At 39.2% G+C, this 25,446-nt stretch overlaps 1 long non-coding RNA gene across 1 annotated transcript in view; it reads right to left on the bottom strand.

Annotated features, from left to right (window-relative positions):
- Nucleotides 1–24,651, bottom strand: part of LOC141551954 (uncharacterized) — a 40,395-nt gene extending 15,744 nt beyond the window's left edge. Inside the window, exons 1-2 of the long non-coding RNA XR_012485027.1 lie at nt 22,528–24,651; nt 11,922–12,018 (exon numbers count right to left, since the gene is read on the bottom strand). This is a non-coding gene — a long non-coding RNA (uncharacterized LOC141551954). The remainder of the gene's footprint in view (nt 1–11,921; nt 12,019–22,527) is intronic.
- Between the last annotated feature and the right edge of the window lie 795 nt (nt 24,652–25,446).

Here is a 25,446-nt window from a genome sequence, read left to right as displayed (position 1 = left end):
AATATGGCTTCAGCTACTAGCTGTGTGACCCTGGACAAATTAACTAGTTTTCCTCAGTTTCTTTATAGGAGCTGGAGAAGGAAATGGCAAATCATTACAGTATCTTTGCCAAGAAAACCCCAAATGGGGTCATGGAAAGTTGTACAGGACTGAAATGACATGGCAGCAAAAGAGTTCTCCAAATGAATCTAGTCACTCCAGGGCTGGAGGCAATAGAGGAGAGAATGTTCCCAAGCATAGGGAAAATGCTTTGTGATTTTTTTCTGTGGTGTTTCATTTGCGAAAATTAGTTGATGTCAATTGATTAAATGATAATGAGATGTCACTAATGACTAGCGTATTGATAATGAACATGCTGTGAGTGCCAGTATTAAGAACACATCAGAATGGGACCTTGAGCCAATAGTTCTGGAGAGAATATCATTATTTCTCAGGGGTACCCATAAAACTCTGAGAGGGAGAAGTTTTAACCCTGCCTCTGGGGACCCAATTTATCAATGCAAGTCAAAGTTGGAACAAGGATTCCCAGAACTTAGATTTCTTTCTGAAGGGTTTACATTGCCTTAAACTGAAATTCCTCAGACTCTTGTTGGTTGGCCCAAGCTCCCTTGGTCATTGTTTGGGCCTTATTGACTGGGAGTGAGTGTAAATAGCAGTTGTTTCTGTTTGGGCCAGAAACTTCTAGGGTCTTTGCTTTACAGATTAGGTAGAAGAGACCATTTCTTGCCTTTTTATGTAGCCTTAATCACTACGTGGGCCCAGCCTCAGAGTAATGAGAGACCTATTAAAAGACCTGTTTAAAAAGGCTGAAGTCTTCCACTGCATCCTGGGATCCTCCAGTCATCCTAATCTACTTCTGGCCCCTGAACCTAGAGGGCTCCTAAGGGGAAAGTGAAGCAGCTGACCTTACCCAGCCCTCCCTTAAATCTGTCTTGTCATGGCATCTCCTCCCTGATGTCATGATCCTCTTTGAGAAGGACAAATGATAACAAAAGTTGTTGTATTTCCACACATCAAGAGAGAAACACTGGACTTATTACAAGCATTTACCTCAAACTCGGCCATTAACTAACTGACTGGACAACTTCTCCAGACTCTGACTTCTTAGCTATCAGTGTAATCCCAGAGAAACTGAGGCAAGATAGAGATTAAAGAGTTTTTAATAATTTATTTGGAAGGGAGAGATTTACTAGGACCAAATGGATACATTCTGGGATGGGGAGAGGGCTGGGGTTGTGATATCTAAGATAGAAGGTCTTTCTCCTTATCTGGATTATCATGATTAGGAGGGAGGGGTGGTTTTGCAGGATTGAGCAGAACAATTAGAAACTGAGAACAATTCAGGAAAACCAAAGCAGGACAATTTAGGGAAATTGAGAACAATAAAAGAGAACTGTGGCACAACAAAAGGAAGAGAAAAGCAAAACATTTTCTATGTGGTCAAGTTCTCTAATTTTTTTTTTTTGCCAAAAAAATTCTAATATATAAAGATTTTATAATTTATCTACTCCAACAAGCATTAGTATTTATGTATCATATGTGAAGTATCACAACGTGGGATCAGTTCACAACTCCACCAACAATTCAAAATTCTAACGGGAATACAATAAAAAAAAAAAAAAGAAAGTAGAAGGGATATGAAGTCAGAGGTTCATTGTTCTCTGTCCTTCATTCTCAAAGAGAACCATGACATCTGGAAGGTGATACCATGAAATGCAAGAGTTGAAGTGAGGGTGTGCTCCCCAAAGTCACCAGCCTCCTCCAAAAAATCATCCCTGTCTTCAAAGAACTCACATTCTACATATATTCCATAGGATCCATAGGGTTATAATTTTAGAATGGGGAAGAGACTCGGAGACGATGTAAGGCCATCCCCCTTCATTTTACCTATAAGGAACCAAGGTCATACTATAGATAGGGAAAGAGGACCTATTTTGATTCTAAACCCCATTGTCTTTATACTATACCAAAATATGATCTGTAAATTCTGTTCTTTATTAATATATGTCCTTCAACTCTTTTCAGTGACAATTGAAAGACAAAGTATGTATATGAATTTAAGGGAAGTATTTTAACGGCAAGTAAAATTTTATAATGGCAGGATATAGTCCACATAATCTTATTGGCCCTAATTCTTCTCTCCCCAGTTAAATCTCCTTTGATGTCAGAAAACTATAGATCAACAGACATTTTTAATAATTGATTTTTTTTCTTTTAATATAACTTTGGTGAAATAGCATTTTAAAGGTTCTGAACTTAACCATTCCACCAGCCAGGGGTGGGTGTGGGTGGGTGGGAACCAAACATTTCTAAATACCCAGGAGAACAGAATGAGATTGTATATGAAATTGTGACTCATTATTTCATATTAGTTGGTTCTCTTTTGGTAGTATCCCACTTATCTTGGTCTCTTTCTGAATTTCCTTTTGTCTGTGTAGTTTCCCAAAAAATGGTTCACTGAACTTTTTCTTTTTGCATCCCTTTAGAGGATCCCAGTCTTTCCCTAGCTCTCTATATGTTTAAGATCCTAGAGGAAAACAAACCAACCTTAAAACAAATAAACATAAGCAAAATAATTGTATGCTTTTCTCATCAGGCTGCACTGCAGAGTCCATGTGTCCCAGGAATCACTTTAGTCCTAAAATTTACTCCTGGATAGTACCCTAAGCTTCTACCTCCCCTCCCTTCTCTTTGAATGGCCCTTCCCTGAAACTCCATTTAAGGAGTTGATGTCGTGTTTTCTTCTGAGGCTGAACCTCCCGTTCAGGATTTCTGGCCATTGACCCAGATGGCTCTGGAGGAGAATGATGTTGGTGACTTTGCACAGCCCTCCATTTCCATTCTCTTGAATGTCATGGTTCTTTTTGAGAATGAAAGAAAAAACAACAGTGAACCTCTGACTTCATGTCCCTTCCACCTCCCCCCTTTTTTTATTTTGGTGGTTATGTTCCTTTATTAGATTTTTGAATTGTTGGAATTGAGAACTGATCCAACATTCTGGGGAGCCATTTGGAACAATGTCCCAAAGTCTATCAAACTTGCATTCCCTTTGATCCAGCAGCAAATCTACTGGTTTTCTAACCCAAAGAGATCATAAAAAGGGGAAAAGAACCTATGTGTGCAAAAAATGTTTGTGTTAGCCCTTTTTGTGGTGGCAAGGAATCGGAAAGTGAGTGGCTGCCCGTCAGGTGGAGAATGGCTGAATAAGTTATGCTATATGAATATTATGGAATAATATTGTTCTGTAAGAAATGATCATCAGATGATTTCAGAGAGGCCTGGAGAGACTGACATGAACTGATGCTGAGTGAAATGAGCAGGACCAAGAGATCATTATACAGGGCAACTTCAATATTATACAATGATCAATTCTGATGGACGTGACTTTCTTCAACAATGAAATGATTCAGGCCAGTTATGATGGTCTTGTGATGATGAGAGCCATCTACATTCAGAGAGAGGACTATGGGAACAATGGATTGCAACATAGCATTTTTGCTCTTTTTGTTGTTTGCTTGCTTTTTTTCTTATGTTTTTTTTCTTTTTTGATCTGATTTTTTTCTTGCACAGCATGACATATATGAAAATATCTTTAGAAGAATTGTACATGTTTAACCTTTATTGGATTGCTTGCTTTCTTGGGGAGGGGTGAGGAGAGGGAGAAAAATTTGGAACACAAGGTTTTGCGAAGGTGAATGTTGAAAATTATCTTTGTATGTATATTTGGAAAAATAAAATATCATTAAAATTGGGGAAAAGAGAATATAAGTATCTTGAAACCAAGAATTGTCTATTTTGCTTCTTGTATTTGTATTCTCAGTGTTTAGTACAGTGCTTTTCATATAGTAAGCATTTAATAGATGATTACTGACTGACACATTGGCTATATCCAATCATGTATGTCTCTGTACCTTGAATCCATCACCTTTCTGTCAAGAGGTAGGTGACATGCTTCACAATAGATCCTCTGGAGACACGAAAAGGAGAGAAGGGAACAAACATTTATCAAGCATTTACTATGTGCCAAGAATCTACTATGTCCCATAAGAACCCTGGGAGATACATGCTAATATTCTCCCATTTTACAGTTGAGGAAACTGAGGCAGACAAATGTTAAGTAACTTGTCCAGAGCCATACCCCATGTAGTTAAGTAGCTGAGACTGAATTTGAACTCCAGTCTATAGGCCCAGGGCTCTATCTCCTGCACAACCTAGCTGACATGGTTGGTTATTGCATTGGTCAAGAATTCTTAAGTCTTTCAAGGATGCTTTTCTTTACAATGTTGTCCATGTATAATTATTCTCTGAATTTTCTTCCCTTCACTCTTCATCAGTTCATATTTCCCAGAATTCTCCAAAATTTTATTTTTCATCATTTCTTTTCTTTACAATGTTGTCCATGTATAATTATTCTCTGAATTTTCTTCCCTTCACTCTTCATCTGTTCATATTTTCCAGAATTCTCCAAAATTTTATTTTTCATCATTTCTTACAGAACAATAAAATTTTCATGAATCACAATTTGTTCTGCCATTATCCAGTTAATGAGTCTCACTTTAGTTTCTGTTTCTTTTTTTTTCCCTTTTAATTCCCCTCTCAGGATCAGTAAAATTTTGTTAGCTAAAAACAAACAAACAAACAAAAACTATTTCCTGTCCCTTAACCCACCCTCCTCACTTTCCCTATCCGTCCATTTACCTGTTGAGTTTATAGATACCTCTGTATGTGTCCAATCTTCGCTTTTCATTTCATATAAGCATGTACATATAAGAGCAGGTTCCCACCTCGCCTTGCCTATTATTATCCATTACTTCTGACTGATTTTTTGTAGTTCTGAGTTATAATAGATCACTTATTATTGTTTCTAATTGGATTTCTCTAGCATTATTCATTCTGATGCGAATTTTAAAGCTGAAGTAGATGTGACAAACATGGGCAATATGCCTCGGTTCAAGCAATTGTGTTGGCTGAAGTTCCTCAATAAGCATTTATTAAGTACCTACTATGTTCCAGGAGCTGTAGACACAAATATGAAGAATTCAATAACCCCTGCTCTCAAGGCTTAGTTTACATTCTAATGGAAGAGACTAGTGCATATATAAATCCTTACAAATTGAATACAAAGAAAATAAATAAAAAACAAACAGCAATAGTTAAGTAGAAGATATTTGGCAGAGGGGAGGAAAAACTTCACATAAATGATATTTAAGCTGTCAGTCAAGAGGTATTTATTAATCACCTACTATATGCCAGGCATTTTGCCTTAATGGGAGATAGGAATTCTATGAAGTACAGTTGAGGGAGTTCATTGTAGGCATTAGGGTGGGCCAGTGCTAAGGTACATATGGCAGCCAGATAGTGATAGAGTGGTTGTGTGTGTGTATGTGTGTGTGTGTGTGTGTGTGACAGAAATCTGATAACATGACCGGATTACAACATGCAAATGGAAAAATGAGGCTTTATATATTGACCAAAATCTTAATTTGCTTCATGACAGCATAAGCAAATGATAAAAGCATGGGATTCAAAAGGTAAGGGGAACATCACAGTGACAGTCACATTGAAGGCAAGGAATTATGGTTCTTTATAAGGGCCTTGGTACTATAGTCATTAGAAGTTATATAATAATGCCAATTCATCAAACTAACTTTGTACCTTGTGATCTGCAAGACCAATAACCATGCGGGCAGGAGGAAGGTGACACTCCAATCTCATCAGTGTCAGGAACTCCCAGGATCCAGCTCTTCCACTAACATAGATTAGTCTCTGTGCTACTGCTTTAGAAAATGACTTACCTATAGTCACCTAGCTTCAGCAGGCTAGCAATGGAACCCAAGTCCAGCCCCCCTCCATGGCACCCCATTGCCTTTGAATCACCAATTTGCAGAGGGAGAAGTCAAACCAGTGGGAGGCTAACTGACTTTCCCAAAGTCTTAGCAAAGCTTCCCCTAGGACACCTGTGAGAACCTGCCTTCTGAGGCTTGCCTCTGCTTCTTTCAGGCTCCCATCACACTGCTTCCTTTGCACAACCCTGGGAAGGCAATAACCAGTTAAAACCAGATTGTACAGAAAGGCTGGTTTTTTAACTCCATAAATTTAATAGGTTGAGAGCCTGAAAGGGACTTAACGCCTTTGTCACTCTGCTGGTTTACAGATCTTGGGGTCTTTGTAAATAATCTATAGCACAAAGGAACCTCCACTTGTTACAAATGGACCAGCTCTTCACAATGCTCTGGCCTGCTGTTCTTTGCATTACTGGCATCATTTTGAGAATTGATGCTAGCTATTCAACCCGTAGGAGTCTGCTTGCTCAACTGACAGATCAAATCGAGGATTTTCCTTGATCTGTCCCGGCTCCTCGGTCAAATTCAGAAAGAACTGTATCTGAAGCTAATCCTCCTTTGCACAGGCTTCTCCTTCCTGGAGGAAATATGCTTTCTCTTTGGAAGGCGTGTATATATGGACGGGCCTGTCTTCCTATAGATAAGGGTACCAGAATGGATTGTTCTAGCGGTGGTTTGTGATCCCTTTGAAAGGGGAACAGTGATCACCATGAACCAGCATGGGTTCATGCCTCAGCAGCCGCATTTTCTTTTATGTCTGGGTTACTAAATTAGCAGAGCAGTCGTGTTTCTTTTGCATTTATTCTTTCCTGCTCATAGGTGAATGAATACCCAAAGATAGTTGCCACAGACATATTATTGTTATTATTAGAGTAAGCAAGGCTTTTCAATAATTTCTTGCTTTTACAATAATTTTTATTGAATTTAATTCAAGTTAAGTGGGAAAAATCAGAAAAAAGGTAAGTTGAACAATGATGGGTCCATATTTATTTATGATATAGCACTGCATTTTTATCCATCTGTAGATTTAACTTGGGATTATCTTCATATGTTCAGATATTTTTAAATTAAGATTTAAACTTATGTATTAGAGACTTGATATTTAAATATAATAATTACATACTACTATTAATAGCAAAATGCTTAGACTTACTATGTGTCTGGCACATTTTGTGGTGGTTCAGTCATTTCAGTCATGTTCAGCTCCTTGTGACCCCATTTGAGGTTTTCATGGCAATGAATGGCTTGCTATTTGCTTTTCCAGTTCATTTTAAAGATGAGGAAATGGAAATAAATAGGGTTAAATGACTTTCCCGTGATCACTCAGCTGGGAAGTATCTGAGGCAAGATCCTGACTTACGGCCTGGTGCTCTCACCATTGTGCTAACTAGCTGTTCATAGTAAACACCTATAAATTGGCACATAGTAAGCACATATATTTTAGTTGTTATGATTATTTTTTGATCAATTAAAGATATCGTGTTAATGTTGTGAATACTTTGAGGAAAAGATATGTTTCATCTTTTGTGTTTGTATCCCTAGTGCCCAACAGTTCCTGGAATACAGTTGTTACTAAATAATTGATTGGTGATTAATTGGAGGTGATTTGAACTAGTGAATTACCTTTATTCATCCCAATGTCATTTTTAACAGCCAATAGAAAAAGGGATCAGAGATTCAGAGATGGAAAGGACCTTCATAAGAATCTATTTTGAAGTCAGTTTTATCATGGAGGACATCAAAGCTCAGACAGTTGAAAGGACTTTACCACAAGATACTAAAAGCCAGAATTGGAGTTTGAACCTGAGACCCCTGAGTCTAAATCCATTGTCCCTTCCACTGCATCACCCTATCATTAAGCAGTATTTTGAAAGCTCTGTTCAGGACCTGATATAAATTATATAAAGTATCAGAAACTTAATCTGCCCTCAGATTAAGTTTCTGATACTTTATATACATGCAAAGAAGGGTAATATAAATATATATATATATACATACATATACTATATACTATATATGTATATATACATATATATGCAAAGAAGGATAATAAAAATGTGTTTTATCTACTACCTCCTCTTGAACCTCGTTCTATCAATCACTCTAATACATTTTCTTCTTTTTTTTTTTAATTTTTTTTATTATATATATATTTTTTTTTATAATATTATCCCTTATATTCATTTTTCCAAATTACCCCCCCTCCCTCTATTTCCTCCCCCCGATGACAGGCAATCCCATACATTTTACATGTGTTACAGTATAGTCTAGGTACAATACATGTGTGTGAATATCATTTTCTTGTTGCACAATAAACATTAGAATCTGAAGGTACATGCAACCTGGGCAGACAGATATTAGTGCTAACAATTTACATTCACTTCCCAGTGTTTCTTCTCTGGGTGTAGCTACCTCTGTCCATCATTGATCAACTGGAAGTGAGTTGGATCTTCTCTATGTTGAAGATTTCCACTTCCATCAGAATACATCCTCATACAGTATTGTTGTTGAAGTGTATAGTGATCTTCTGGTTCTGCTCATTTCACTCAACATCAGTTGATTTAAGTCTCTCCAGGCCTCTCTGTATTCCTCCTGCTGGTCATTTCTTACAGAGCAATAATATTCCATAACCTTCATATACCACAATTTACCCAACCATTCTCCAACTGATGGACATCCATTCATCTTCCAGTTTCTAGCTACAACAAAAAGAGCTGCCACAAACATTTTGGCACATATATGTCTCTTTCCGCTCTTTAGTATTTCTTTGGGATATAATCCCAGTAGTAGCGCTGCTGGGTCAAAGGGTATGCACAGTTTGATAACTTTTTGGGCATAATTCCAGATTGCTCTCCAGAATGGCTGGATTCTTTCGCAACTCCACCAGCAATGTATTAGTGTCCCAATTTCCCCACATCCCCTCCAACATTTATCATTATTTGTTCCTGTCATCTTAGCCAATCTGACAGGTGTGTAGTGGTATCTCAGAGTGGTCTTAATTTGCATTTCTCTGATCAGTAGTGATTTGGAACACTCTTTCATGTGAGTGGATATAATTTCAATTTCTTCCTCTGAGAATTGTCTGTTCATATCCTTTGACCATTTATCAATTGGAGAATGGTTCGGTTTCTTATAAATTATGGTCAGTTATCTATATATTTTGGAAATGAGACCTTTGTCAGAACCTTTGTTTTTAAAAATATTTTCCCAATTTGTTACTTCCCTTCTAATCTTGTTTGCATTAGTATTATTTGTACAGAAACTTTTTAGTTTGATGTAATCAAAATCTTCTATAATCACTCTAATACATTTTCAGTCTCTCCTTCTCTACTATATGTTTCCCTTGGGTTTCAAACATGATCATACCTCTCTAATCCCAAAAAAGCAAAAGAATCCCATTTATCTCCTTCAACCTCTGTACCACCTGCTTGTTCTTTTATCACTGTGCAACCTACCTTCTCTCCCTAAAACTCCCCCAAAAGAATCTCTCTCTGAAGTCATTAAGGGTTTTTTAATGGGCAAAACCAAATAGTCTTTTTCTGCCTTCATCTTTCCAAGCTAGCATTCAATGCTATTTATCTAGAAAATGTTCTTCTCCTTTGCCTTCCAATTTGTTTTACTTTAGAGATTCCTGATGTAAGAGAAGTGACCCATACCCTCACTTCAATAATTACAGAGACTCAGACATCAATCAACCAGAGGGATGAATTAGGAATGGGCAAAATCTAAAACTCTTCATTGAATCCATTAATAGCACCTGCTATAGGTCCAGAAAAAGTCATTGTTCAATATGGTAGCAAGTAAAAGAAGACCAGACAAATATGTTGGGATCAGCTGAAGGAGACTGATCTTGCCCTGAGGATTTTGCATAAAATAGCAAGCTAGTTCAGAATCCAGAACATGACCATGGTAAGAGAGGAGTAAGCAATCCCGCCAAACCCCAGAAAGGAAATGGTTTAGTGGATGGAGGGGTAAAGCTTCTGTCTCTCGCCCTGTGGACCAGAAGAGAATCTTGTGTGTTTCAGGAGGGTTAGAGATTTGCATTTCTCATCTATATCCTAGCAGCATCCCTGAAATGTTCATCAAAATATATATATTGGGAGCCAAGGAAAAACAAAATATATTTAAGAAAAAACAGTTTCAAGACTCTACCAATAAACATGGCAGAAAGCTACCACATTTGTAATAGTACCTTTAAAATTTATTTTCATTTATACAATTATATCTACTTGTAAGTCTAGGGGTCTCCAATTTCTGGATCTGTTAACCCAGTTCTGCATCCTGGACTGTCTCTACCAGTGTGTGAGAAGAGTTAGTGGTTGAGGTATTGTCAGTGGTTTGACGTACCTGGCACTTGCTATATCTTGTTTCTCCTTCAAGATGTCTTGATGCTTTAACTAGACTGACTTGCGTAACCCACTGGTGCTAGCTAGTTGCAACTCTGTGACAAGGCAGCCCCCAAAATAAGCATGATCTTAAACTGTGGGGTTTACAGAAAGAGGGAGTTATCTATTCCCTGCTTTGCACTCTGCCCTAGGCTTGCCATGTCTAGAGCAACATGTGCAATTCTGGATGGACATTGTCAAGCCAATGTGTGTCCAGAGGAATATGTTCATGATGTCAAGAAAATACAGATTCTCTTCAAAGATATTGAGCAGATCTGTCTGGACCTTGTGCACTTATTGATTGCATCCTCCCAAAAGTTATCTATTGGGGATCTACCATATAACCGGGGGGGTCTTGTTTGATTTCTCCTGACATGATAGGGTTACAGAAATACCTCACCACATAACTGGTCTTTTTGCTTTATAATACTCTAAGAACAACAAGATACAGAGAGGTTATCCAATGGAAAGATGGAATGAGGCTTAAGCAAGACAGATCAAGACATTACCGCTATGATCACCATTTCCTATGAGATCCCAAGGGACCTAAATGCCTAAAAGCATCCCATGGACTTCAGACCTACCTTTACCCTGACCTCTGCTACAATTCTCCAAGGGAGATACCCCTTTAGGGACATGACTTACACCTGCAGCTCTAGCTTCCTCAGGAGCTGCAGGAGTGAAGACCTGGCAAAGAACATTCTTGCTGCCAAAGTCCTTGGCCAAAATGGTCATAATCGGAAATAGATATGGCTTTATCAGCTCAAAAATGGAGATTAGTTTGCATATCAATAATTTCACCCCTTTGCATCTCAGCCAAATTAGATTACTTGCTATCCAGATCATTTTATTTCATATCTGGCACTGCTACAATAACCTAATGGCCATTGGACTTTCCCATCTATCTTGCAAATGAACCCTTCTCTCAGTTATCAGCTTTCCCCATTAGAATGTGAACTTGGAAGCAGGGACTATCAGGCTTCTCTCTGTGTTCTGCACACAGTAAGAGTTTAATGCATGGTTTTCATTCATTCATTTCTTAATGATATCTTTTACAACTATTCAGAGATCTTCACTGGTTATCTATTGTAGTCTGTCCATACCAACTATCTATTTTTCCATCTTTCTCTGTGTGATATACATTTTAAATTATGCATTTCATAGCTTACTACCATATAGCAAAAGGTTGGAGGAGAGAAATAATATATGTTTAGTTTAAAAATGAGAAGATCTGTTGGGGCATTATTTTGGCTAATGTCTTCAGAGGAAAACCTGGAGTCTGTGGTGGGCAGATCAGAGAGCCATCAGCCTATGCCACAGTATGAAGAGCAAAAGATCCCTGGGTAATAATCCTGGCTCCATCAATAACCTGATAAGTCCCCCTTTAGTTTTTGAGAATCTGCACGTATATTAAAAGGCATTTGAACAGGTCTCTTAAGACCTGTTCTGCATCATTCTATGATTCCAGATGCTGGATGGAGGGGAAGGGATAATGGTCCCCAAAACTGCCTGATATTTGGCCAGTTATAATAGGCAGAAGCTCAGTCCTGTCCATCTGGGACACCCTGCATGATTCTTAAGTGATAATCTCAGTTTCCCATTCCGACTTTTTAATGTCTTTTCCTTAATGGTATTTGTCACTTTCTTTGTCCTTCACCATATACCAGAAATATAGAACATAGGGAAGTCTTACCTGACAATGAGATACAGGGGTATAATAACAAGAATCAGAAGCTCTGGGTTCAGATCTTTTTCAGATCACTTTAATCTCTCTGTGCCTCTGTTTCCATCTGTAAAAAGAGGAGATCAGATTAGATGGCTGTGAAGATTCCCTTTAGTTCTACATCTAATCTTCTTATGACAGTCAGACTTTTCTCTTTAAATATGTCATCTGGTAGAGGGTTGAGACTTTTTGGCTCCAAATAGCAATGGAGACAATATAGCACAGATTTTGGCTCAATATATGAAACCAACAGCCCATGAATTAGAATTGTCCAGAATGGCAATAAAATTCTTGGCATATAATGAATTCCTGCTTACTTGTGTATCCTTGCAGGAATAGAAATACTCTCATCCCCTGTAAATTTTAGAATCCTGGAGCAAAGCTCTCATCACCCAGGCCTAGTTCCCCCTCTAGGAAAGAGCATATGACTCAAAATCAAAAGACCAGCATTAAATCTCAGTTCTGCTTATTAGTAATATCCCCTTCTCTGGACCAAAGTCTCTTCATCAGTCCATCAGGGGAAGAGGCCTGGATTATCTTCTAGGATGATAGATCTAGAATTGAAAGAGACTTCATCTTACCAAGGAGGCCCAGAGAGCTTGTGACTTGCCACTCAAGATTGGAATTCAAGTCTTAGGAACTCCCTGTTTATCCATCTTTTAATTCAGGACTTGAGTTTAGATCCCTTGCTTGCTGCTGAGCTGCAGAAGAGCAAATTATGTCCAGTCCCTGGGGCTCAGTTTCCTTTAAGGGAAGTTGGCTAAATGACCTCAAAAGTCCCTTCTAATGACCAACAGGAGGAATACAGAGAGGCATGGAGAGGCTTACATCAACTGATGCTGAGTGAAAGGAGCAGAATTAGGAGATCATCATACACTTCAACAATGATACTGTATGAGGATGTATTCTGATGGAAGTAGATATCTTCCACACAGAGAAGAGCTAATCCAATTCCAATTGATCAATGATGGACAGAATCAGCTACACCCAGAAATGGAACACTGGGAAATGAGTGTAAACTGTGAGCATTTTGTTTTGTTTCTCTTCCCAGATTATTTTTACCTTCCGAATACAATTCTTCCTTTGCAACAACAACAACAAAATTCGGTTCTGCACATATATATTGTACCTAGGATATACTATAAGATATTTAATATGTATGGGAATGCCTGCCATCTAGGGGAGGGGGTGGAGGGAAGGAGGGGAAAAATTCAGAACAGAAGGGAGTACAAGGGATAATGTTATAAAAAAAAATTACCTATGCATATGTACTGTCAAAAAATGTTATAATTATAAAATTAATAAAAAAAAGAAAAGAAAAAAAAGTCCCTTCTAGCTGTAAACAAATGAATTTCCTAGGTAATTTCCAGCTCTAAGTCCTATTCTCAGCTTCCCCATGGGTAAAATGAGGCGATAGGACTAGAAAGCTTTGGCGGTTCCTTCTAGCTCTTGAACTAGGATTCTATGGACTTGCATTACCCAAAACAGGTGGTTCCATTTGGAAATTCACATACACTGGTATTTAGCTGAATCACTTGGCCAGTTCAGGAAAAGCAATCAAGCCAAGAGCCCTGGGTACACAGAGCCTGTGTACATAAGTCATCAAAGCCATTTCTTAATTCAATTAATCCCATTGGAGGGGGGATGGACAGGGAAAAGAGACAAGGAAGTTCTGGCAGCTTCCTCCTGAAGCCAACAATGAGCTGTCAGTCCCAAGTCAGCTGAGTCCTATGTCTTTCACTTTTTAATGGGCTGCTACTCTTACATAACACAGTCACATCCCATCAAGGCGGCATCTCACTCCGTACATGGCAGGGCAAGGCGCTTCTGACCCTCCCCCAAATCTGTTGATACCATGCAGTGGAGAGTGATGTTTCCCCTGCCTTTGTTGTGCCCACACAGAATGATCCCAGCCCTGGAGATGTACACTCTGGTCACCAGCGAGCAAATTAAGGAGGAGGCTGAGTGGAAGCCGCCTTTAGAGCGACATGAAATGTGCTGACATCGCCATAGTTTTCTATTTGGGTTCAGTGTAAATATCTGCTGCTTCCTTGGGAGGTGCTTGTGACTGTCTATCACAGCACGAGCATGGATGTTTGTCTGGTGACATCTCAATGTTGATCTTGTAAATTTCTAAAGCAACACATAATGTAATAAGATATATGCCAAGTAGCATCAAAAACACTTTTTTTTTTTTCAAAATCTTGTTTTAACGTAAATGGCAAATCAAATTGAGAGAGAAATAAATATCAGAAACTCATAAATACATCTCCTTTGAAGAGATCGCCAAGTATCCTTGGATTCCCAATCATGTCTCTCTTAGGACTGGGCTTCTTAACTAGGTTGGAGAACTTGTTTTGTCTATATCTTGGAAAATGCCTTTGAATAGAATTGGTTTCCTTTCCAATCATGTGCTTTTAAGAATATTATTCTGAGAAGTCCTTGAATTTCATGGGATTATTCAAGAGATTCATAAAACAAGCAAACCGATTGACAAAAAGATTTAGAACTCTTGCCTTAAGAGAGACTGTGGGCTCTTGGGCAGGATCCTATCTTCCTATTGGTTTTATTTTCAATATGATCATTAAGAAGAAGCCTGAAAGTGTGCTGAGCTTTGAAATCCAGAAATTCAGCCCATATTAGCTGGTCTCCAGGGGTAAGACACTGAATTTCTCAGGCAATCTTGAGCCTAGAAATGACAGCAAGTTGCTAAACAGCAACATGTTCGAGAGTTCCATTCTGAGGGTTTCCCCACACAGATTAAATCACATTATGGACCCTCCAAAATTGATGATTATTTATAAAGACAAATAAGCCACACAAGACCCCTCTTCCCAAATACACAACATTGTCGGGTGATATATCAATACTGATCTTAGAAATTTCTGAAGCAACATATAATGTAATAAGATATGTGCCAAATATTAAAAAAACAAAACAAAATACTTTTGGGAATTGACATATTGTTTTTAAATTTTATACCAAATATTCAGATGACTGAGATGAAATATTTCTTTGGCCTGAATTAGATAATTGAGATAATAACAATAACAATAATAGTAACTTGCATTTATATAAAGCTTTAAGATTTGCAAAGAGGTTTATATATCTCATTTGATCCTCTATGTTGGCAGGTAGAAATTTTTGTTTCGCAGATTGAGAAAACAGAGTGAGTGAACTTAGATGATCTGACCAATATCAGGAAGCTAATAAGGGAATCAGGAAGAGGTTCCCTACCCATTGGACCACCCTGCTTCCTGAGATCCCAGTATGTTGTTAAGACCTAAACCAAATGTCTGTCACATACTGTGATAATGAAGCAGGTACTCTAAATCCCTTTGTTGGCAAGTGGCAATTTCCAGTATTAAAGCAGTACTTTAGGGGATTTCTTCTCTCCCCACCCCATGTTTGGATGTAGATAAGAAATCATTAATTAATCCTTCAGACAGAAATATCAACTATCATTCTATGGCTTTCACAGAGACGGAACTAAAATTTGGATAGGACTCTCCAAATCAAAAGCTGGGTTTTTTTGTGTTTGTTTGTTTCACTTCCTAAGTCAAATTAGTTGATCTGACATTTTGTAGTGTGAATAACTGAAGTTAGAAAGATTGATGGAAAAAGAAATGTAAAGAAATATTAAAGCCTGGTACAAACCTATTTGAACCAGGACAAAAAAAAATAAGGTTTTTCACACGTCTCTGAATTTCACACATCTCTCGTCCTAATACATTTGGCAGTATGAATAAGTCTCTGCAAAATGTCAGCTGCTGCTGAGACAGACCCTAGCATCCTAGATAATTATGGGGAGACCTCCACATTGAACGGGACTTGGAAAATGCTTTCTAGATTCATTTATTCACATGAAGAGATAGGGGATTTAGAGCAAGAAGAGACCCTAGAAGTCCATCTCTCTCTTTGAACAGATAAAAACAGTGAGATCCAGAGAGATATCGGGTCACACCAGTAAAACGTATCAGAGTAGGGATCTGAACCCCAAACTTCTGGCTGAACTTCTTCTCATGGCCTTCATAGAAAAGGGCAGATCTAGCAGATCACAGAGGGCACACTGGTGGATAGATTATTGGGCTTAGAATCAGGAAGACTCCTTTTCCTGAGTTCAAATCTATCCTCAGACACTCACTAGCTTGACCCTGGGCAAATCACTTCACCTGCTTGCCTCAGTTTCCTTATCTGTAAATTGACCTGGAAAAGGAAACAGCAAACTAGAATTTTTACCAAGAAAACCCCAAATGGAGGTCGTGAAGAGATAGACATTACTGAAAGCACTCCACATTAGCAAGAGGAACCTGGATCTAGCCTGGAGATCAGAGGCCTTCCTTTCCCCCATTAATGGGAGAGACAGAAAGTCACTAAAGAAGAGAAGTAGCACCTAAACACAAGGGAAAAAGGAAAGGGAAAAGGCATCAAAAGTTGTCATAATTTATACAGTGGATCTTAGTAGAAGTGAAATAGAGGCTGGGGCACTCTCCCTTGAGCTGGTGACCAGAGATAAGTGAGTAAGGATCTGGCAATGGTCATATGTCACCATCTCATTCACTGTCAGGATAGACCCCAATTCTTTTTGACTGGTGGTTTCTTGGCTGGCAGTCAGAAAATGTGGTCTTAAGTCTAAATGTCTTTGCTTAGGGAGAGATATTGGGAAAATCGATTTTTAATCATCAATCTTTTAAAGTACATTGAACATTGTGAAGAAATGGAACTGCTTAATAAAGCAACACCAGCAGATATCACTCCATGGCACTGTTTATGGTCTTGAAAGGCAAGTTATCCCTGTAGATTTCTTTGTTTTAACGTGATTTGGGAAATGACCCTGAATGCTTGCAAGAGAGTAGGGAAGTCAAAGAACTTTTAAAAAAACCTAGTTGTCTGATTTTTTTTAAACTCTTAAAACTTCTAACAAATATAAAGTTCTTTTCATGTCAATATTTAACTTCAGAATAAATTATTTCTATTATTATCTTTTTTTTAAGCTGATGATTTTTTTCAACAAGCAAATATATTTTTAAACAGTTCCTAAAACTAAAATAAGCTTGATAATTAGGTGTAAATTAAGATGCAAGCGACAATTCTATTTAAACTCATTGTTATCCATTCTATGCTTGTCAAGTATTTTTAATAAGACCCTTGAATTTGAGAAGTTAAACCACCAGAACCAACAGACTTTAGGAAAAATGCCTGTGAGTGCACACGTATAACATATCAGATTGCTTATCGTCCCAGGAAGGGGGGAAAGAAGAGAGGGATAGAGAGAATTTAAAACTCAAAATTTAAACAGATGTTAAAAATTGTGGGGGGGGGTTTTTTCATGAGGTTGTGGAAAATTATTTTAGAAAAAAAATAAATGTCTGATAACGTTATTTATTTTGGATTCCTTAACTAAATTAATGTTTCCATCCTAAAAACACCAATAAAAGAATCCTGACTACTTAGAATACAAAGTACCAAGAAATGAAAAGGAAAGACTATTGTATACTGCATGTTTCAAAAATCTCAGGCTGATCCACAGAGCTCCCATTTCTTTAAAACTCACCAAACTGCCTCTGCCTTTGTAAACTATAGCAGATTTTTCAAAACATGCTGGGAAATCTTCACCACTCAACTCTATACACTGTGTCTTGAATTAGAATTGAGTCCTATATGTTACTATTTCCATAGTGACTATTGCTGTGGAATCTACATGTTTTAAATTAGATAATCAATTATAAACGTCATGGAGAGGCAGAGAGATTCTTTTCTTTCCTATTCTTTTCTGAAAAACAAGTTTAAATGTGACTGAATTGGAGAACATTCTAGAGTGGATTTAAAATGAATTTAACCCACGATAAAATTTATTGAGAGATGAAGATTGATTTTTTTTTCCAGAATTTCAGATTTAAATCGAAAGTTAACTCAATCTGTTTGTACACAGAATTATAAATGTAAAATTTAAATGATTTTATACACAGAATTATAAATGTAAAATGTAAATGTTTTTGTACACAGAATTATAAATGTAAAATTTAAATGTGAATACATCACAAGAAAGGCTTGCAAAATATTGGTAGGGAATTTAGGTCATCATCTAGAATTCTACAAAATCTCTGTTTTCCTTTACTCTTGGACCCATTTTCTGGATAGTTGAGATGAATGTATTGAGGGCTTGAGTCTTTTAGCATTTTCCTGTTCATACTACTTAAAAAGTTACAGATATTTTTCAGATAGAATGCAATAATTAAATTAAAAATAGACAGGATCACATTTTCAAACAGATCTCAAAGGGAAAAAATTTCTCCAGAACTAAAAGAAATGGTGTTTTGGGTTTTTTTTTAAGAGGAAAAAAGAAGAGGAAGAAGATAAGGAAAAAGAACTCAGAAAAAGCCCTTGATTTTAAGGATTGTACCTGCTGATTACATTCTGAGTAAAAAGTTCCACATCACTCTTGGTAGTTCCAAAATACATCAGAATGGAAGCATTTGAAGGAGGGCATTTGGTTTTTGTTTTTTCATTTTGTTCTTGTGTGCTCAGTACCTAAAAGGTTGTTGTCTTTGTTCTTGAAGAGGACCATGATTATCAGGGGAAAGGATGCCATGGTATGCAGGAGCTAGGTGGTCCAGTGGATAGAGCACTGCCCCTGGTCTCTGGAGAATCTCAGTTCAGATTCAGCCTCAGACATTTTGGTAGCTATGTGATCCTGAGTAAGTCACTTAACCCCGATTGAATCAAAGAAAGATAAAAAAATTATCTATGCTAATGGATCAAAACAGTAAACAATGAATATTTTTTAGATAATATTGAACTGCAAATGAACACCAATCAAGAAAATTTTATCTCAAGATTTCTATTCTAGTCTGTTCTTGACACTTTTTTGTTGCTTCAATTTTTTTTTAAATTTCTTCCTGCTAAGCTAGAAATGTATAGAAAAGTTCCCATGAAACTGGGTCACTTTTAGAACAACTTCCAGTTACTCAAAGATAAAAAACAGAAAGACTATACCACTCTAAAAGAATCTGAGAAAGCTTTGGAATCACGATGCTTTATCTTGATGGGCAAATGTAAATCTGGAAAGGATAGTTGTAAGGCTTCTATCTACCTTACCTTAGATGTAGTGTTTTCCGAAAGATCATTCCCAATAGATCTTTTCTGGGTCAAATGAATGTGTCATACATCCTCTGAGAAAGAACTCGGAACCATTGACTCAAAGCTGGAAGGAACCTCGTGGTGGGAGATGGGGGAATTAGAAATTTTGTGATTACATTGGAAATCCATTTAAAAAGCTAAGGGAATTAAATTTTTGCTTTCTGAGTTTCAGCTGCCCGGTTTGAGAGAGAACATGTTTTGTTCCAGCAAGAAGGTCCTTAAAGGAGAATCTCTTTCTATGCCATTTAGACCAGGAGATTATCTGTATGCTGAAGTGTAGCAGCTCTCAAAGTGTGGTCTGGGAGGGCCTAAGGATCCCTAAGACTCTTTCATAGGATCTACAAGTTCAAAACTAATTTTTACAATAATACCAAAGACTTTAATCTCTGTTATGGTAACTACTGATAGATATAACCTACAAGGACAATAGTAGAAAGGGGTCCTGAGACCAAAAAGTTTGATATCCACTGATGGAGAGGATTTGGGCTATAGGGACTTGGGAAAGAGCTTAATGAGGTTCCATATTCTTTGTCCATCAATTCACACGGATTTATTCAGTGCCTTCTAAAGGTTAGGCAAAGTACTAAAGACTAGTAATACAAAAACAAAAATAAAATTGCCCCTGTCCTCAATGAGCTTACATCCCACTGAAATTATAGCAAATATAAGCAATGGTACTTTGTATTCATACAAATGCCTTCCTCTTTTGCCCATCTTAAGATAAACTGTCAATTTGTGATATCCAAAGATGTGGATTTCCTATCATCTGCAGAAATCAGGGTGTTTCAGATTCAGAGGTTTTGGTTTCAAATCCCAGCTCTGCCATTTGCCATGGACTAATTGCTGTACTTCACCTCTCAATAAACCAGGCAGTTAGGTTTTGCAGTGAATAGAATGTCAGGTCTGAAGTTGGGAAGAGTTGAGTTCAAACTCAGCTTCAGACACTTACTAGCTGTGTGACCTTGAGCAAGTAACTTCACTCTGCCTCAATTTCCTCATCTATAAAATGAGATGGAGAAGGAAATGGCCAGCTACTCCAGTATCTTTGCAAGAAAACCCCAAATAGGCTCATGGAGAGTCGGACATGACTCAACAACCACACAAACAAAGAACATCTCTGTAAGACAATAAGTTGCTAAGAGAAGGGAACAGGATGGGAGGAATAGAGCGTTAATGGGGAGTCAGAGAACCTTTGTTCCAGTACTCTTGACTGGCCCTTATTATGTTTGTGACCTCATAGGGTCCATGTTCCTTATCCATCAAATAAGAGAGGGTTAGAACTAGGAAGATTCCTAAAAATACATTCCATCTCTGAACTGATAACCCTTAGAAGAAGCATATTCTAGGTGTGGCCATCCTAAAACCCAAGTTCAAACCCCATCTCAAATGCTGCTTTGTCTGGGTAGCCTGAACAAATCACCTATCTCTCTGTCAGCATTTCTTCATTTGCCTAATAAGAGGGTTGGATTCTTAAGGTTTCCTCGGGGTTGTAATCCACCATCCTTTGATTGGTATTAATGGAAATGTTAAAGAAATTTTAATTCTGGGCTAAAAAAACAAATTTCTGAGCACTAGGATGTTTTAAAATCACTCAGGTAAAATAAAGAATTTTCAGAAAGCAGCAAGCACTTTAAATATTGTTGTTCCTCTATTTTTTGGAATTCTCTGCCATTGTCAAAAGGGACTGGATCTTTCTGTTTCCAGTAGTAGTATTTACACAGCTTCACTCAGGCTTGTGCCATCCAAGTTTTAAAACTGTATCCCTGAGTATTCTAGGGCACCAGGGGGCATCCCAACAGGTTTCTGGAAGGAAAATGTTGCCCTGGCAGATGTTTAATTGATTTCAGCTCCATCACCCCTAGGACTTGCCTGAATACTCCACCAGGGGTGAAGATTTGGAGACAGGAGGGGAAACCTCCTCCCCAACAATCTACAAACTCAAATCCTGGAAAAGCCTAGCTCTGGAAGATGAAGCTCTGACTGCCTCAGAATTAAAAGTACTTGTCCTACTGTTTTGTGGCATGACTTTAAGCAATTATGTTCCTGGGGCCCTTTTCGGTAAAATATGGTTGGTAATTTACTCCCAGGAGTACTTTGAAGGAATAATGAAATGACATATCCTTCTGAGGGGGGGGGAATCCAATGACCCTCTGTATTGCTATTGTTACACCAGGCTATTAAAATCCCCCAAGCCCTAGACAAGTTGAAGATGGGGTTTGTCTAAATCAGTCCACTTGCAAGTGAAAACAACTGGGAAAGCAGGCTGAATTTTGATTAATTGCAAGAACTGATCCTGACCCTGAACAAGACAGGATGAAACATAAAACATTTCCCTCTTCTTGTTTGAGGCATGGGGGACTACAGATTCAGAATGCTGAATACACTTTCAGACACATTCACAAAATGTCAGGTTTATTTAATGGTTGGGTTTTTTGGCCCAATGTTGTAAGATAAACCGGTAGAAAGGAGAATATACATACATATGTATATAAATATATATGTTTATGTGTTTATATACATGTATGCACATATATAGATCTATGTGTCTATATACATACACACACACACATATATATATACACACACACACATACCTAGATGATATTAATCTATATGTTGGAAATAATTTGATAGAACTGGCAAAAATAAAAACATAGAAATAAATTATTACACATGAATTGTCTTTTTTTTTTTTTTTGCCCATTTTACAGTATAAATAAATGTTTTAAATGCCTGTTAAGATTTGAGATGTTCCATGGGATTTAGTCCTTTAAATTTTTTCTCAACTAAAAACTTTATATATTGTATTTTCCCCAACAGAATCATTTCCCAGCATATTCCCTATTGAATCATCCCTTGTTATGGAGACAATTGAGCAAAAGTCAACCGATGAATAATTGTCTCTTACAATGTATGTGCTGTTATACCCCCATAGTTTCGCACGCTTCCATCTAAGAAAGAGTGATGTGTTTTTGGAATTTCAAAAACATCTAAGTCCATGGAAACCCATAAGGCACTGCTTCCTAAGCAAGGTGAATACTTAGTGATTGACTGAGCATTTTGCTTCTCTCTCTTGGCCTTGACTTTTCAAGTGTAAGATGAAGCAGATTGACAAGCTATCTCTGAGAATCCTTCTGGATCCAGCGTGGGTGATCAGGGTCTGCTTAAAAGATGCCTTTACACCAGGAGAAATTACTCAGGTAGAAACAAGAACCCTTAGTTCCCCTGACATTTGAAAGAGAAGCAATCCAAACTCTCTGGAACTTCAGAATCCTAATGCTCAGAACTATTTTGAGAAGGTTTAAAAATATATGTAACTTCTGTTTGAGAATGGTTCCGGGGTGTCAGAGAACTCCAGTGACTCCCGTTGCCTTTAAGATAAAATACGAATTCTTCTATTTGGCATTTAAAACCCTCACAATCTGGCTCAGCTTACCTTTCCAGGCTCATTGGATATTGCTCCTCTTCATGCATCCCGGTTCCGGCTAGACTGGAGGACTCGGTGTTCCCCACACATGACATTCCATCTTGGAACCTTTGCACTGGCTGTCCCCCAGGCCTGGAACACATTGGCTCCTTACCGCCCCCTCCCAGAATCCCCAGTTTCCTTCAAAGTAAAGTGCCGCACTCCACAGGGATCTTTTCTTGACTCTCCTCCCCCATCCATCCCCGCTCACTGGTGAGTGCGCCCAGAAATAACTTGGTGTGTGGTTTGTATTCTCGTACATTTTTCCTCTGATAGAATAGAAGTTCCTTGCGGCCAGGGCCTGGTTTTCCCAGGACCCTGGACAGTTCCTGGAGTGGGGCTGGTGCTTAATACATTCTCGAGGAAGGAATGAATGGGATAGGCCATTGGCTGTCCGGGCATCTACCGCTGGGTGGTGAAGTAAACATGGCCGGAAGCCGAGATCAGACACAGACACTCGCTACCTTTGTGACCTTGGAAAGTCATTTAACCGCGGTTACTAGGGGTTACTAATGTGTGACTAGGGTTATTGATCGGCAAAATGGGGATCATAGTGGCTCCTGACTCCCGGGGTTGTTGTGAGGGTCGAATGGGATAAGTAATTGCACAATATACTTAGCCCGGCGCTCTTCACATAGTAGCTACATACAAATATTAGCTATGATGATGAGGTTTAATGAATAAGGTTGAAGGGTCACAGACTGAGAATGAGGCCGAAGGGTCGCAGACTGAGAACGAGACTGAAGGGTCACAGGCTGAGAACGAGGCCGAAGAGTCACGGACTGAGAACAAGGCTGAATGGTCACAGGCTGAGAACGAGGCGGAAGGGTCACAGGCTGAGAACGAGGCGGAAGGGTCACGGACTGAGAACGAGATTGAAGGGTCACGGACTGAGAATGAGACTGAAGAGTCACAGATTGAGAACGAGGCCAAAGGGTCACGAATTGAGAGCGATGCCGAAGGGTCACGGACTGAGAGCGACGCCGAAGGGTCTCGGACTGAGAATGAGGCCAAAGGGTCACGAATTGAGAGTGATGCCGAAGGGTCACGGACTGAGAGCGACGCCGAAGGGTCTCCGACTGAGAACGAGGCCAAAGGGTCACGAATTGAGAGCGATGCCGAAAGGTCACGGACTGAGAACGAGACTGAAGGGTCTCGGACTGAGAACGAGGCTGAAGGGTCTCGGACCGAGAACGAGGCCGAAATGTCACGGATTGAGAACGAGGCCGAAGGGTCTCGGACTAAGAACGAGACCGAAATGTCACGGATTGAGAACGAGGCCGAAGGCTCACAGACTGAGAACGAGGCTGAAGAGTCACAGACTGAAAACGAGGCCGAAGGGTCGCAAATTGACTGTTTCCCGGTGAGTCTGACCTCATCGCACAGACGCAGAGACCGCCGGGATCAGACAGCCGGGGTGGGATTTGAACCGGCGCCTGCCGATGGCGAGTCCGACGCCCTATGGGCCCTGCTGCCAATCACGCGGAGCAGAATCCTGACCAGACAATACAGAGAGTAGGTTTCTAGTGGTGAGGCTGAAAGAGAAGAAGTGGGTGAGATCCAGGAAAGCTCTCACCCAGAAGTCTGTTAAGAGTCTCAAGTTCCTAAGGCAAGCAACCACCTCCTTGTAGGAAATATGGCCTACCCAATATAACTGTTAAGCAGCCACATTTAAGTCATAGGATGTGTTGCTTTTATGATCCCATCTGGAGACTTGGCTAGGAAACCTAACGCTTTAAAACATGGCAGCAACATCTCTTTCTATAAAATTTGTGACTTTGATCAATTACGACGCAGCCCGCACAGGGCCAGGGCGGTCCCGTCCGGGTCCATGGCCGCCGCGGCCCGCGCCGTCCTTGTTTCTCATTGCCACCTGGGAAAGCCTCTCCCGAGAACTTTGCATAGAACAGGCAGTAAAATAATCTGAACCCCTCCCCCCAAGATTATAAATGTCTTTGATCAGCTTCAGGTTGATTCATTCCAGGAACTGCCTTACAATGGAACTGCCGCCTCCTTCCCAGGAGGTTAATAAAGAGGAGGTTAGACATGGTTCGACCACAAGGGGGCAGTGCAGCTTAGCCGCCTGGGGCATCGGACCGGTCACCTCCTGACCCATGGGAATGCCTCCCGAGGGACTTAATTTCTTCTCACTTGTTGAAGTAGTTCGGTCGTTCTCCATTAATTGTCCGCAACGGCTTCCCTAAATTTTTCTTCTGGACGTCAACTAATCTGTATTTATCCCTTCCGGGGCCACATGGGAGTATGGCTTCCTCACCAATAGGGGTGTGCCCTTTCCGGCTCCTTTTAAAGGCGTTACAGCTTCTAAAGCTAAAACCGCGCTTTCTAGGCAGATTGGGGAAAGGCAACAAAGTATCGCGCAATGTGGGAGAGTGGAAACAGTTCCAGATTTCGAGTCAGACGCTGGATTCGAATTCCAGCTCTGCTCCTTACCCTCTGTGAGAATGTAGACAACCTACTCGGTCTGGGTAAGAATCCGTTTCCTTGTCTGTCAAATTGTTCTAAATGATCCTTTCCAGTTAGAAATGGACCATCTGGGTCATCTCAATATGTCCCCAGGATACAAATAGAATGCTATCGCTAATGCAAAAATGAAGTGATAAATTCAGTGATTTGTGAACGGTTTTAAAAGGCAAACATGAACTCGACCATTTAGAGTCAGTGGACCTAGCATCTCCATGCTTAGAAACAGGGTGACCTCCCGGCCTCTGGCTCTTATCGGTTATAACTACATTGGACGTTTCATTCAATCTCAGTGAACCTCAGTTTCCTTCTCTGTAAAAAGCCTCCCAAAACAAAACCAAAAAACAAACCATAGTTGGACCCCATGATCTTTCAGGTCCCTTCCGAGTCTAAATTGGTTCAGAGAGC

The sequence above is a fragment of the Sminthopsis crassicaudata genome, chromosome 1 (genome assembly GCF_048593235.1).
Source record: "Sminthopsis crassicaudata isolate SCR6 chromosome 1, ASM4859323v1, whole genome shotgun sequence".
Classification (NCBI taxonomy): domain Eukaryota; kingdom Metazoa; phylum Chordata; class Mammalia; order Dasyuromorphia; family Dasyuridae; genus Sminthopsis; species Sminthopsis crassicaudata.
Note: the sequence above shows the minus strand (reverse complement) of the source record. Positions and strands in the feature narration are given on the sequence as shown.